The sequence below is a fragment of the Onychomys torridus genome, chromosome 10 (assembly GCF_903995425.1).
Source record: "Onychomys torridus chromosome 10, mOncTor1.1, whole genome shotgun sequence".
Taxonomy (NCBI): Eukaryota; Metazoa; Chordata; class Mammalia; order Rodentia; family Cricetidae; genus Onychomys; species Onychomys torridus.
Window position 1 is genome coordinate 39,975,050 of NC_050452.1, and position 14,689 is coordinate 39,989,738.

Consider the following 14,689-nt stretch of genomic DNA (forward strand, 5'->3'; position numbering starts at 1 on the left):
AGCAGCAGCCACTTATTGTACCTTCATGCATATGATACCATACTAGGAATTGTTGTGGTTCATAGGTGCCACAGCTGAGTAAGACTGTTAACTACTCCCCAGGGGAGTCTTGGCCCTGGAGGAGATGGGAATGGAGGGGAGGGGATGGGGGGAAGGTGAGGGTGGGGGTGGGAGGGGGGAGGACAGGGGAACCCATGGCTGATGTGTAAAATTAAAACACAAATATAATAATAATAAATATACATATAAAGACTGTTAACTACCTCCCTCTCTTGGCAGTTTGCATAGTATTTTCTAGAACTGTGGAATTCAGACAGCAGAAAAGAGACTTTTAGGTCAGATCCAGCTGGAGTTACTGTCTTCTATAATAGGAGTCAGCTTTAAAGCCCTGGAAGAAAACCAAAAATTACCTGGATATCTTTATTTATTTATTTATTTATTTTTGAGATCACTTGGACTACCCTGACCAACCATTCTAGAGGAATTTATTCATTTCTCCTCTCTTCCTCTCTCCCTCTCTCCCTCCCCCCTCTCCTCTATCCCTACATATATACACTTTGATATTTCTGTATAATTGCTGAGAGAAGGAGAATTAACCTCTCCCAGGGATAAGCCTCTTATTAGCTGTCTAATGCAAAGTAGTCAGTTTTGAAACCATACATACACAAACAATGAAACTGGACTCAGCAGGCTGTATATCTATGTATATTATGTATATGTGTATGTGTGTGTGTGTGTGTGTGTGTGTGTGTGTGTGTGTGTGCAAGTACGTATGTAACAATACTAATCAAGGAACAAGAAGCTATAATCTTGAGAAAGGAGGAGAATTTGGGAGGGGTTCAAGGGAGAATAGCTGGGAAGGGATAGAGGGGGAAAAGTTAGGTGGTTATTATATAATTCAATTTTAATTAAATAAAAACATATCTAAAAAAAAAAGAATTATAGGGAACAAATTACTGCTGATAGAGGGAGAATTTTACCTCTCCTCGGGATGACCTCCCAACCCAAATTTGTTATCTTGTCGAATGTGGTAATATTGTGTTGCTCAAAATATTGTGCACCCTAATAAATTTATCTGGATCTCTGTGAGTGTAGATCCACACTGGAAACAGCCAGGTATGGTGACTCACTCCTTTAATCCCAGAAAGTGAAGGCAGAAAGCAGAAAGGTCTATAAGTTGTGAAAACCAGGAACTAGAGCTGGTTAAGCTTTTAGGTTTTTGAGGAGCATAGTTCAGCTGAGAAGCATCCAATCTGAGGAAACAGGATCGGCTGAGGAACTGGCAAGGTGAGATGGCTGTAGCTTGCTCTGCTTCTCTGATCTTCCAGCATTCACCGCAATAACTGGCCTCAGGTTTGATTTTATTAATAAGACCTGTTAAGATTCATGCTACAGTCGAAGTAGCAAATGATGCAATCACCCTTTAATTAAAATTTATTTGAAAACACAAAGCAGTTCAAGGGCTGGTTGTGGGACTGAGATAGTAGGTTAGGAGAGTCAATAAATTTCCTGGGCTATGTTGTGAGATCCTGCCTCTAAAGAAAACAGTGAGCTAGAATTTTTTTAATGAAATGAACAGGACAATTTAGAGCATGTATTCATAAAGAAGCTTAACAAAACTAATGTTTTTTTCTGAAATAAAATTATATTTAATTTAAACACTTTGATACTAAATTTTTACAGACCTTTAATTCTGCACCTTCAAAAAGTGCTGCATTTGCCATAACCTATTTGTGGCTGTGGTTATTAGCGCTTCCCTTGAGAGATCTAACAGTTTCTTAGGAAAGTCAAATATTTGCTGCTAAAATTCTAAATGAGGGATTTAGTACTATAAAATCACATTATCTTTTAATGACAGAATGTCATTACATGCAAAATTAAATTGTTCATGGTAACAATGTCAGGCAGGCAAATAAGACAGTCAGTTGCCCTACAGAAGTGTTCTAAATCACAAAATATCTAAATTTTGACCTATGTTTTTCTTAGGTGGAAAAAGGTTCCTTGTATAAAATAAAATGCCCTTTAGGGTGGACTTCTAAAACTGGTTGAAACTAGATATTAGGTGGATATCAAAGTCACCAAAGTTTACAGAAATAAAGTTCCAAGCATGGGTCAAGTCTTGGTTTCTTTGATCTCCAAAAATCACAAACAGCAACATAAACTGATTTAGCATATTTCATCTTACTCAGGCAGTCTTCATTTTGTAAAAGAAATTCACAGTTATTTCTTATTTTATTGAGCTCATCAAAAAGTAAAGGCAGTTAGTGATGATTTGTGTGAGATCAGACCATTCTGCTTCTGTGACAGAGACAAAACAAAAAACAAAAACAAAACAAAAAACAAATTTTGCTCTAGATAAGCATTTTTCTCTCATTAAATAACTATTGAAAGAACATCGTGCCCTGTTGAATCACAGGAGGTTCTGAATACTGTGTTACTTAATTTGAGTGATATTTGAATGATTCCATATATTTTTAAAATGTCATGCTGATTCCTATGGACACAGTTACTTTTATAATTCTCATGATATGTTTTCAAATAGTTTATATGAGTAGAAGGAAAGAGCACAGACAAAGCCAAAGATTGGGAAAGGATTTCATCAAAACAGATTGTTGATTATTATTCTTAACTTAATCCTAGAAAATATTGTAATACTTAAGAGGGAGATGGAAGTGTAAGGTAGTCTTTTTTTTTTTTTTTTTTTAAACAGAATCTTTAGCAGCACTTAAGAGAAATTACATACTCGTCTGCTTTTCCTCAGTATTGATGTGAATGGGAGGGATTAACTCAGTGTGAATACACTTCACAGCAGGGTGTGCCACAGGAAATAATGCCAAATACACAAAAAGTAGAATTAGAAATTAAAATTAGGCTCATACTAATTGTCACAGCATGAACCACTGCATCCATGGCCACACAGACAAGTGTCATTGAAGATAGCATTGAAATTACCCCAGAAAGGCTTATTTCATAATTCAAGACAAAAGCAATCTTTCTGAGGACTTCAGTGACAAACTTTGTGCAATTATATCCTTGTTTCAGAGAGGTTCAAAATGAAAGTATTTGCCTAATTATGCTAATTTCTAAAGCATTAAAGACAAACCATTAATTATGCAAACAAGGCTTGCATTCTCCACACAGTTACTACTAGTATTCTAATCGTGGCTTATAAACATGTGTGTGTGTGTGCGCATATGTGTGCGTGTGTGTGTATAGTGTGTGTGTGCGTGCGTGTGCTTGTGTGCGTGTTTGTGTGTGTATGTGTGTGTGTGAGTGTGTGTGTGTGTGTGCGCGCGTGCATGTGTGTGTGTGTTTGTGTGTATGTGTGCACAGTGTGTGTGTGTGTGTGTGTGTGTGTGTGTGTGTGTGTGTGTGTATGAGTTCATACATTTCAAAATGTGGAAGTAGAAGTCAGAGGACAATTTCAAAGAGTTGGTTCTCTCATCCCACCATGTATGTTTACCCAGGCCTGACCTCAAGTCATCAGGTTTGCTGGAAAGTGCCTTTACCCACAGAACCATCTTGCCAGCTCCAGTCTTAGTTTTTTGGTTTTTTTTTAAACACCAAAAAGGTGCCTGAGGAAGGCTACCAATCACAGTGGTGTTTGAAGGTTTAGAATTTCTGTCAATCAAGTAAAGTTCAAGTAAGAACACTTGTCTCACATTGTTTCCTCTTTGACACTACCTTAAAAATATTAACATGCTATAAATGTGTATGGTTGCAGGAGGAGAATTATAAATTTTCTTCAGGGATGCAGCCCCTCAGAAGCTACTATGCTCCTGTGTATAATCCTACATCTGAGCATGCACAGGCAGTACCTAATGGACTTGGTGGTTTTTAAAGCAGAGCCCTTGAAGCTGGGATGGAAAAGTGGGTGTGGGAGGATGGGAGTAATTGGAGAAGAAGAAATGGAAGGTGAAGTTAGCTCAAAACACATTATATGTGTGCATGAAATTCTCAAAAATGTATATAAAGAACATTATTTCATTTATGAATGAAATATGTATGCCATTCACTTCAGTAACTAATGAATAATTAAAGAGATATGGGAAACCACAGAGACAGAGAAAGGCAGGATCAATAAATAAATGTTCAAAATTTATAATCATTTTTCTATATAGATATATCCAGGTGACTCCTCAGACTCTTCATGCAAACAATAAAATTCATTGATAAATATATATTCTTGAAGACATGGTAATACAAATGCTCAGTCGTGGCACCGTTTTTTTTTCTTTTTTTCTTTTTAATGAATAGGTATTGAGTCTATTAAAGGACTCATTTAATGAAAACTACAAAGTGTATTAAGGCAGCCTGGAAGAAGGATGCATTAGTTTGCATTTGTCAATTATTACATGCATTCACACACTGGGACACAGGAGCCACCTCTTCATTCAAGTGCAAAATCACATACACTAGGTTATTCTTCCTGTATCTATTGAGTCAAACTAAAATTTAAGGTGACCTATCTCTGACTTTGAAAACTAAGTATTCTATCAGTGGAGTGTTTCTCTCTTCCTATTTTCAAACAGAGGTGAGACTTCTTCCTCTCAGACTGACCTCCTCAATAAGAAAGTGCCCTGGGCACAGTGAGGTGACAAGAGGTACAGAGAAATGTCAAAACTCAGAACAAGGAAACAGGAAGATGTTGCTTCCTCATGTCACGGTGCTAGAGCAGAAATAATATTCCCGTTAAAAATAGATAATACAATGCAAGCCCAATGTTATTCTCTTTAAAATGTGACATTAGCATTATTTAAAATGTCCAGTAAGAAAATCAGTGTCTATTTGATGAAAGCCATAAATGTTTATGATGGCTAGGAAAAAAAGAAAAATTATAGAAGAATGGCATATTTTGATAAGTAATATTGTAAATGCATTTTAAAAATGCCTGTATATTTACTGCCATCTCAATTCTAAATGTATTTTCTTCCAGAATTTATCTGGTAGAATACATATGTAAGACAAACTTCAAATTCTACTATTGTTGTAAATGAAGATACGTATTAAAAATGTTCTGTATCAACACTAATCAAAACATAATGATTATAACATGAATAATTATTATAATGAATAATCATAATAAAATGAGTTAATACAGTCTTGGGAAAAATAAGTGGATTTATAATGATAAATGAAGCATGTTTTCATAATACATTGTCAGTGCCTAGTAGGACCAAAGACCCTTCAAGGCCCTGTAAAGGAAAAGGGCTTTTGTTCTTTCCCAAAGTCATGGTTTGCGAGGCCAGCAATGGAGACGCACCAGGACTAGGGAAGTGGAGGTGGGAAGGAGCAAGGTCTGGAGCTTAACATTTTCCATGTAAAACTTGGTCAAATGTTCCAGACACTGAGATATTAATGCTTTGCTTATTATTCCAGCAAGTATCTTGCAAAAGAGAAACTCCAGGTGCTCTGAGTTCCCTGTGATCCTTCTGTCTGATAAACTTGACTGTTTTTTCTGCTTCCACATTTGTGGGGTGTATAATGAGCTGTGATACTATTCAACTTGCTGGCTGAGGTCACCAGCCCTCTCACACCCCCTTTTTCCACCTTTTGACTCTTTCTTAATCAACCTTTACAAACAAAGAAGGCATTTAATAATGGACTTCCTTACAGTTTTAGAGAGTTAGTTCATTGTCATCATCATGACAGGAAGCAGAAAGACATGGTGTGGGAGAGGTGACTGAGGGCTTGACATCCTGCTTCACAGACTACAGGGAGAAAAAGACTAGGGGCCTGGCTTGGGCTTTTGAAACTCAAAGCTCACACCCAGAACACACCTTCTCCAACCAGGACACAGCTTCTCTAATCAGGACATACCTCCTAATACTTCCCAAAGGTTCATGAAGTGCTTACTAATCAAGGAAACTTACAAACCTATGAAAGCCATTTTCATTCAAACAACCATATCATCTTGCATAAGGGGAGAACACAGAAGCAAAGCTGTAATAACCTCCTCATTGGAACATCTAGTGCCCAGAGTGTGTGAGGCCTCTGCTTTGGTACTCAGTGCAAGTTAATTGAAAAAGAAAATGGAAAAGGGAATTGCCATATTATATAAAGAATAAGTACTACTAAAATTACTTAATAAAACTGAAATAATACTATTTGGAAAGAAGTTTAGTAAATTTAGAAACAAAATAAGTCCACAGAGTAGAAATACATCAATATAAATAAAATGTGCCAAAGTAGGTTCCTTTATAACTACTTATAAGATATGCAAGTTGTGGCCAATTTATTAATAGCTTTCAATACATTTAAGTTTACACACATATGTATTTTAAACATGGCTATTCTAAAAGATGTATCTTAGAAATACCACTTAGACATATAGATAAAATAAGAGAGTAATCATATAAATGAAAGTTGTTAATGCAAACTTGATTGGTAACAATCATTGAAGAGGTGTAGTTTGCCACTATTTTAGTGGCCATACATCCTTCAAAATTATATTTACTTCAGATAGCTCATTCTTTTGATATGTTGTAGGTAAAGGTGTCCTTTTCCTAACAAATAATTTTGTATGAAAGTTTGACTTTTACCAAGTTAACTAATGCCCAGAATGAAATGGGAAAAAAACACTGAAAATATAAACAGAACCATGAAATAATAATAAAATTAGTTTATGACTTAAAAAATAATAACAAGAAAAATGAACAAGGATAAGGTTAGTTTGTGACTAAAATATAAAAATATATTAAATATTTTAGAAATATTAATAAATAATCAAGAGACAAATAAATATAACTATATAAAGTAGTACTATTAAATATCAGGGAGAAGAGAAAAGAGAAATGATATAATTATATTATAAATAAAGAAAAATGGAAAAAAAAATTCTGGGAGTGTATAAACAACAATCAAAAACAAAAGGTTCTCTTAAAAGTTAAGAGAACATTACTCACATGAATTAAAATACAGATAGAATTTTTTAAACTGAAATTTTATCTCTACTTCTGACTTTATCTTCCCTGTAGACTGGAATTAATGGAAGCCATGACATGGAGCCACAGCATGTTAGTGTCCATTTGTACATCATTGCATGGCATTTCTTCAAAAGATATGAAAAAATGCCTATTCACCCACAGACTAAAGAAATCATTCAATTCAGGTACCTGATGGGCCAATGAGTTTGGCATAAACTGTAAGAACACAGTTACTTGAAACCACAGGTGATCTAGCTCATTGCCGAATCCCAAATTTCTGATTTTTAAATACCCCAGTACCCCCAAAGAATACAAGACATTCTGGGGCCTGAGGAAGTAGTGTTGAAAAACTAGCCAAAAACCTGATGATCCTAAAACTTTTCCTTCTTTGAGGGATGTTAACGACCCTAATCCAATTACCGCAGGTCTGACTATAGCCAGTGTTTGGCTTATTTCTTTGTCAGAACCTCAGGGCCAGGGTATTCTGAAGGTCACAGCACAAATCTGTGCTAAATGATGATGATCAATTTATACTCACAGAAAATTTCTCTGCCATAAAAAAGAAAAGAAATCTATTGTTGCAAGATAGCAACTACAGACAGTAGACTTCATTGTAGTTAAACAGAGGATCCATCCAAAGGAGACATGCATTGAACTCAAAACTTGAGTGGCTTCATGTTCATGGGGCTCCTCATTGCAGGTTACTGCAGTGAGCCTTGGAAAGCTGAATCTAAACATTTGGATGTATATTCACCAGGGCTTCCTCTCTGAATTTTCTTGTATCAACAACCGTGATGATAACATTCTACCTTACATGTACTCTCCCCTCCCAAGACTCAGCCATCTTCAATTCTACTAAATATTTCTTATTGTATTTTTTTGCCACATCTCATTCTTCCTTGTTTCTACAATTTCATTAAAATGTTAAAAGCCTTATTTCATAAAACTTTGATGATTTTCTAATCTCGCCCTGATAGATACGACTTCAGGAAATTTTATACATCTATAATTTTCTAGTCACCTTTCAATGACTTATTTCTTTGTATCTATGGTAATTGTCTACTGAAAAAAGTTACACATTTCAAAATGCAGTGTTTGAAATTTCTATTGTCGTTTTTAGACAACATCTTTCTTTGTCACTCGGGATAACATGGTGCTGCACATGTTGTGCGGGCTAATCTCAGAATCCTATAGCCTCAGCCTCCCATGTAATACTCAGATTGCAGGCATGCACTGCTAAGTCTGACTCCAACTGCTCCTCTTCACACTGAAACAAATTTATTTCATAAGTCTAGCCCTTAAGTTGTATATTTGAATTGCTGTTCATTTTTCTCATGTCATACTGTTTTGTTTTGAAGATGTCTAATATACTTCCTGTTTTCTGATTTTTTTTTTTTATGTGTGTGTATAACCATCCACAGAAGACAACAGCCTTGCCCAGTGTCTTTCTGGATAAGAAAAGAAGAGGATGGAGGTATGTGATCTTAAAATTAGAACTATAACAAAGGAATATGAGTATTAAATCCTTTGCTTTGCTAGTAACATACATCTCATGCAATGATCCATTAGTTGGCTAGTAAAATTAATTCCAAGTATATTTGTGTGTCATTTTAGTGTAATAACATAAATACTAAAGCAAGAAATATAGGAACATGGAAACACTAAAATTATAACTAGTTCCTATTGAAGAACACATAAAATACTAACAAAATAAAACAAAGAGGAAAATCAGTACAATGTATTTGTTCTTTCGTAATATTTTGAATGTTGAAATCAGTTTCAATTCTGTATTACTATGTTGTCTAATACAGAGGTGACAAAAGCTATAGAAAAGATTACCCAACTTTTTATTATGGGTTTCCTAGTCTGTCATCTTTAAAGCTTTATGGACAGTTAAATTTGAGCAAATGAGTCATGAACATTTAAAGAATAAGCATCAGAATCAGCTTTTTGAAGAGACAGTATAAAAAGAGAAACACTTTTACTCACATATCTTCATGAAAACTGTTCAATATCTGAATGCTGAAAAATCCAATACAGGTGTGCATAGATGAACAGCTTACCAAAAATTGTTTAGTTAATTTTTTTCCACAAATAATTATTCTATGGTCACTTAAGTTTAAAGATCAGGTTTCTTTCCTTGTATAATACTGCTAAAAAATTAGTGCAAAAATGTTCAGGACAATCAGTGTAAATGTAAGGAACTGTAATAAATATTAATGTAATTTTTTGTTAATTTAGAGAAACCTTACTTAATAGAAAAACAGACAGTTCTAGGTTTCTTGGTATATTTGTGTAAATGTGCTCCAAATGTACAATAATAAATTATTTCTATAAATAAATAAAATATTCATTTGGAACCCATTAAAGGAGAACCTAGAACTAGAAAAATTAACCATGGTAAATGGAGAAAAATCTATGAAACTAGTACAACCAAATACATTTAGAAAGCAAAAGCATCCAGATAGAGAACATGTAACTCCTCCCTCCCAGTGAACTACTGTATAAAAAAATAACTGAAGTAATTGAAACAATAGTCTTATTTCTAAAGGACAATGTTCAAACCACTCTCCTGAACAATGGAAACTCAAACCTATCAGAAGAAACAATTATTGTGCTGGAAGGAGGGGAAGGGCTAAAAATCATGCACTATCTGTGTCAAAACTGAAACTATATGTGCATACAGAGTATTTATAAAGATGAAATTGTCCTTTGTTTTAATGTTATCACAGAAACCTGCAAGTGTTACTTTGGGGCTTACATCCAAACAGCTCAGGAACTCACAGGTACAGCATGGCACAATCCTTTCTTCACCATGCCCTGCTATCTTTGATATGGAGGGAAACCAACAGAGTTTCATCAATACACAACACAGAAATACCAAATAGGTCATACGTGGTCTGAGAGTGTCTACATGAACTGAAGTGTTATGTAATGGTAGTTGTGGGAATGCTCTTTTGTGAAAGACTAGAGAACAGTGACAGGGTTTCTAATTTCTTGACCATAAGACTGTATTAAGCTTTTTGATTATTCAGTATCTCAACAGTAACCTGGGGGGACTGGACAGGCATAGTTTTAGAAGGCCACAGATCAAACAAACATGTCTATCACTAAACACTTATTATTTCCTTCACATTCTAGATTTCTTGTTGCCTATTTTTATTAACCAGACCATTGGAGAACAGGGTTAATTTAATGCAGCAGGTTGAAGAAATATAACAGATTTTAAATATTTAACTTCAGTGAACATAATTTTGTTACAATGTCTTTTGATCATTTCTTAATTGTGTTGGGTTTAGACAGTGAAATCAATTGAATATTTATGAGTACCCATAAAAGCCCATTGACAGTCAAAAGTCTCCTGGGAGGCACGTGAATGAAAACAAATAATTATTTGGTTCTACAGGTTCATTTCTTATAGCAAATTGCAAACAACCCTTCTTACCACAAACACACAAACAAGTCTCCTTTTGTAACGTGGCAAAATATTAATTACATAAGATGCATGGTTTACATTAGACCTTCTAAAATGTGATGTTCTATGGTGTCTTTTCTAAATAAGCAGCTGCCACTCATACTACAATATTCCAAATCAAGACATACCCTAACACGAACAAATCAAAACCTGTGCATCTGAGAATAATTCATTTAAGGAGATAGTAACTACTTATTTCACTACTAAGATTTATAATGAAACATAATATCCAATTATAATTGTAACCATATAATACATCTGTGGTGCTGCGCACATAACTGGAAAGGGAATTTAAGAAGGAAAATAAAGCTGCGCTATAGATGTATTGATGACATATCATCTGTTAATATTTTTATGTTACTATGTAAAATTAAGTGCCTAGGATAGAACTCAATAGAAGGACAGACATAAACATATGTTTTCAAGGATTTTTCCAAGCTGTTATTTCATATATATGTTTTATAATAATTGCTTACATTTATTTAAAGAGTGTACATTATTATACATAAACAGTATAGAAAATCTTCTTTCATGTCCAGAAACGTTTAAATAACTCCAAAACCTATGTATATTAAATATAAATGAAAAGCACAGAAAATAAATGAGTATAATAAAATAGTAAAATAATAAAATTTTGATCAAAGGAAATAAAAGAAAATTTTAATGTTAGTGATACAAAACATTGTTATTGTCATCTTTAACTATTTCTGTGCCTGATAAAATATTTGGGAACAGGGATTTGCTGTGATGGACAATGGAGGGCAAGGGTCGGGGGAAAGAGAGCTTAGGGGAGCAAGAGGTCCCAGCTCGATCAGGAGCAGAGTGGGAGAACCAGTAGGGAGACCCCAGGGGAGTCATTCTACATCAAGATCCAGCTATACCACTCTTAGGCATATACATAAAGGATGCTTCATTTTACTACAAGGAAACTTGCTGAACCATGTTCATTTCTACTCCATTAATAATAGTCAGAAATTAGAAACATCCTAATGTGCATCATTGGAAGACTGGATAAATACAATGAGGTACATTTCCACAATGGATTACTACTCACCCTTTCTAAAAGAAAATCACATCATGAAATTTTCAAACAGATAGATAGAACTAGAAGAAAATCATCCTGATTAAGGCAACCCAAAATCAGGAAGACAAATGTTATATATTCATTTATATGTGGATATTAGCCACTAAATAAATGATAACCAAACCTACAATCCATAGTCCCAGAGATATTGTGTATAGAAAAAGGGACAAGGGGAAACACATGTACCTCCCTGGGAGGGGGAAATAGAATAGACTTTTTGAGTGGATTGGGGGCAGGGGGATCATGAGCAGGATATGGTGAGGAAGGGGATGTGGGAGTGTAGGTGGGAATGTGCAGAGAGACAGCTAGAAATAAGGGACATATAAGAGAGGTATGGAAACCTAGTGCCATGGAAAATTACTAAAATAAATGAAGGCAGTCCTAATGAGACAGAGTCACATCTTTCAATCTCTTGTCACAAATGAAGCTTCCAATACGAAGACTGGGTTATATCAAATAGAGTTGTTGGCCAAAGGAGTCCCAAGGAAATCCCTAAACAACTCAGGCAGTTGCCAATGATATAGGTTACTCTTCACAAAAGAACAGCAAAGCCCCATTGCTGAAGACAATACCCTTATCCTTCATTGAACATAGAAAGGTTGAGCTGGTGCATACATAGGAGCTTCATCCATCTTGTAGTGCCTTTGGTACAGGAAGGTACTCTTAGGCTATCAAAAGAGAAATGTAAACACCAATCCAGCCACAAGATCTTTGATCTATAATCTACTCTGCCTGCAAAATGTGCTAGGCCAGCGGTGGCAACAAACTTGTGCAACTAACCAACCAATATCTGGATTGACTTAAGGCCCATCGCCCAAGATGACATCCATACCCAATACTGCTTGGGTGATAAAGTACCAGCGACAAGACAGCTCAGAGACCTGGGGTAAAAACAAAGTATTTTTAAGTAACAATAAAAATGACTCCTAATTATATTTTGTTATACTCTATCCTTATATATCAGTGCCTTATGTAGCCACCATCAAAGACAATGGGAACATATACAGTGACCCACAGCCAGATATTACACAGATAATTCTTGGAACACACAGCTCTAAATTTTATGTCTACATCAAATCCCTCCTCTCAGAGCTCAGGGAACTCCACAGAAGAGGAAACAGAAGGAATTTAAGAGTCAGAAGGCATGGAGGACACCAAGAGAACAAGGTTCTCAAAATCAACTCATAGAGACTGAAACAGCAAGCACAAAGCTAACATGGGGCTTGACCAGGTCCACTGCATTTATATTATAGTTTTCAGTTTAGTATTTTTATGTAAATCCTAAGTGTGTGAAAAAGCAGTTCTTTAATTCTAGTGCCTTTTGGGGGGCTCTTTTTCTTCTGTGTTTTCCCTTGTCCAACTGCAATCGGATGATTTTTGCTTTATCTTACTATATTTTCTTTTGGTAAGAATGTTTTTAAAAAAAATAAGATAAAAACATTTCTTAAAGAAAAAAAAAAGAGAAGTACAGAAGATCTGTTTAACAATGTAGAAACTAGTTGATGATGTACAGTACCCTTGAACATTTCTAGGATGTTAGAAGTTGTGATTTTTTTTTTTTTGGTTGTTTTTGAAACCAGAACATTTATTTTGTGACTGATTGAAATCTTCAAGATGAACTAGATGCTGCAACAGTTACCCTCTTGGGTTAGGTATTGTCTCTTTGTGGAATCCATGTCTGAATCTTTGTTAGACAATTTCCAGGTGGCCATCTGCCCAGTCCTGGTAATGTTTCGGCTATTAGCCTTGGCACTCCAGTTATACCTTCTCTTGTGCTTGACAGGGTAGCCACCTTTGCAACTGGTCGACTTCTGAAGGTGGTAGACTTTAGAGCCACAATGGCAGCACAACATGTACATCTTATTCTGATGCTTCCCAAAGGATAATGTTCCTTTAGTCATCTTGCTTCTGCCCTAGAGGATGATTTGACCACAGTCTTTCTTTTAATCCTTGTCCTCCATCAAGATTCTAGAATAGATGACTTTAATTTTTAGTAATTACCACAATATTTTGCTCCTTTTTCTTTCCAAATCTGTTGTCTACTACTTTTTTAAACCTCTGATTTCTGTAGGTAGTCTGTTTGAATTGTTCAGTTCTGTGTGACTAAATACAAATACTTGCTGATAATTACAAAGTTATTACCTTGTCTAGACTTTTCAGTCTTGACTTGCTTAGCCTTCTGAATGTCTAGTAGAACTTAGTGTGGACACAATTAAACTTATTCTATTTCCTTCAAAACTGTGTCCTGAAATTTGTTTTCACAGTCTCAGAAATAGTATTCTAATCTAGATTTTCATGAACAAGAATTTAAGGTTATCATTTATTCTTCATATTCAACTGGCAAACTGTGAGATTTTATTCATCAGAAGTATTAATCTACCACAAACCTCTGGAAATTAATATTAGAAACATTAAATTAAAGAGCCTAGCTGTAAATGCATACAAATCATCACCATTTGGCTCACTGTGTTGTACAAAGTGTCTGCTTGAATGTCATAGATACAAGATGCAATAACAAAGAAAAAGAAAACTGAAGTACTTGCTGCAGTAAAATAGAATAAAGAAACTATTTTTATATGTATATAATATGTAAAATGTATTCCACTGATATCATCTTTCCCCTCTCATGTCATTTCCAATATATATTCATACATAGACGGTTAACAAATCAAAGAATAAGTGCTATGTAAGGAAAAAATGGATATTGAGAAAGTTCTCAGGAAATATAACATTTATTCATGATAAAAATATCAAAACAAAACCCAATATTTTGTATGATAATTTAAAAATCTAATTAAAAATATAAGAGGTACAACTGGTATCCTGTGTGGGTCTACTTCCTATCACAATCTAAAAGAGAAAAATCTATTGTAACAAAGAAACAATTGTTAGTGAGTGTTTGGGGAATGTCAGTCAAGGATAAGCATGTAACTACAAAATATTGATGGTGTCAAGGGTAGTATCCAGAATAGTGTTTGGTTGCAAAAGGACAGTAAAGGGAAATTCTTAGAGATGTAGAAGACTCCATTGTATTGAATTTGTAGTTGTTTATAGAAACTTACTGAAACCCAAATAAAATTGTATATTTGACATCCATGCAAATGTTAAAGTGCTCTGCCTATCATATTATTCTATTAGTATAGAGAAGAGTCATAGTGACTGTCCTTAAAGTCATCACTAATCACCATGCCAAGGAGAAGTAGT

General features: G+C 34.9%; 1 pseudogene; it reads right to left on the reverse strand.

Moving 5' to 3' along the window:
* Positions 1 to 13,094: 13,094 nt before the first annotated feature.
* LOC118591776 lies at positions 13,095 to 13,386 on the reverse strand (annotated as a pseudogene).
* Between the last annotated feature and the right edge of the window lie 1,303 nt (positions 13,387 to 14,689).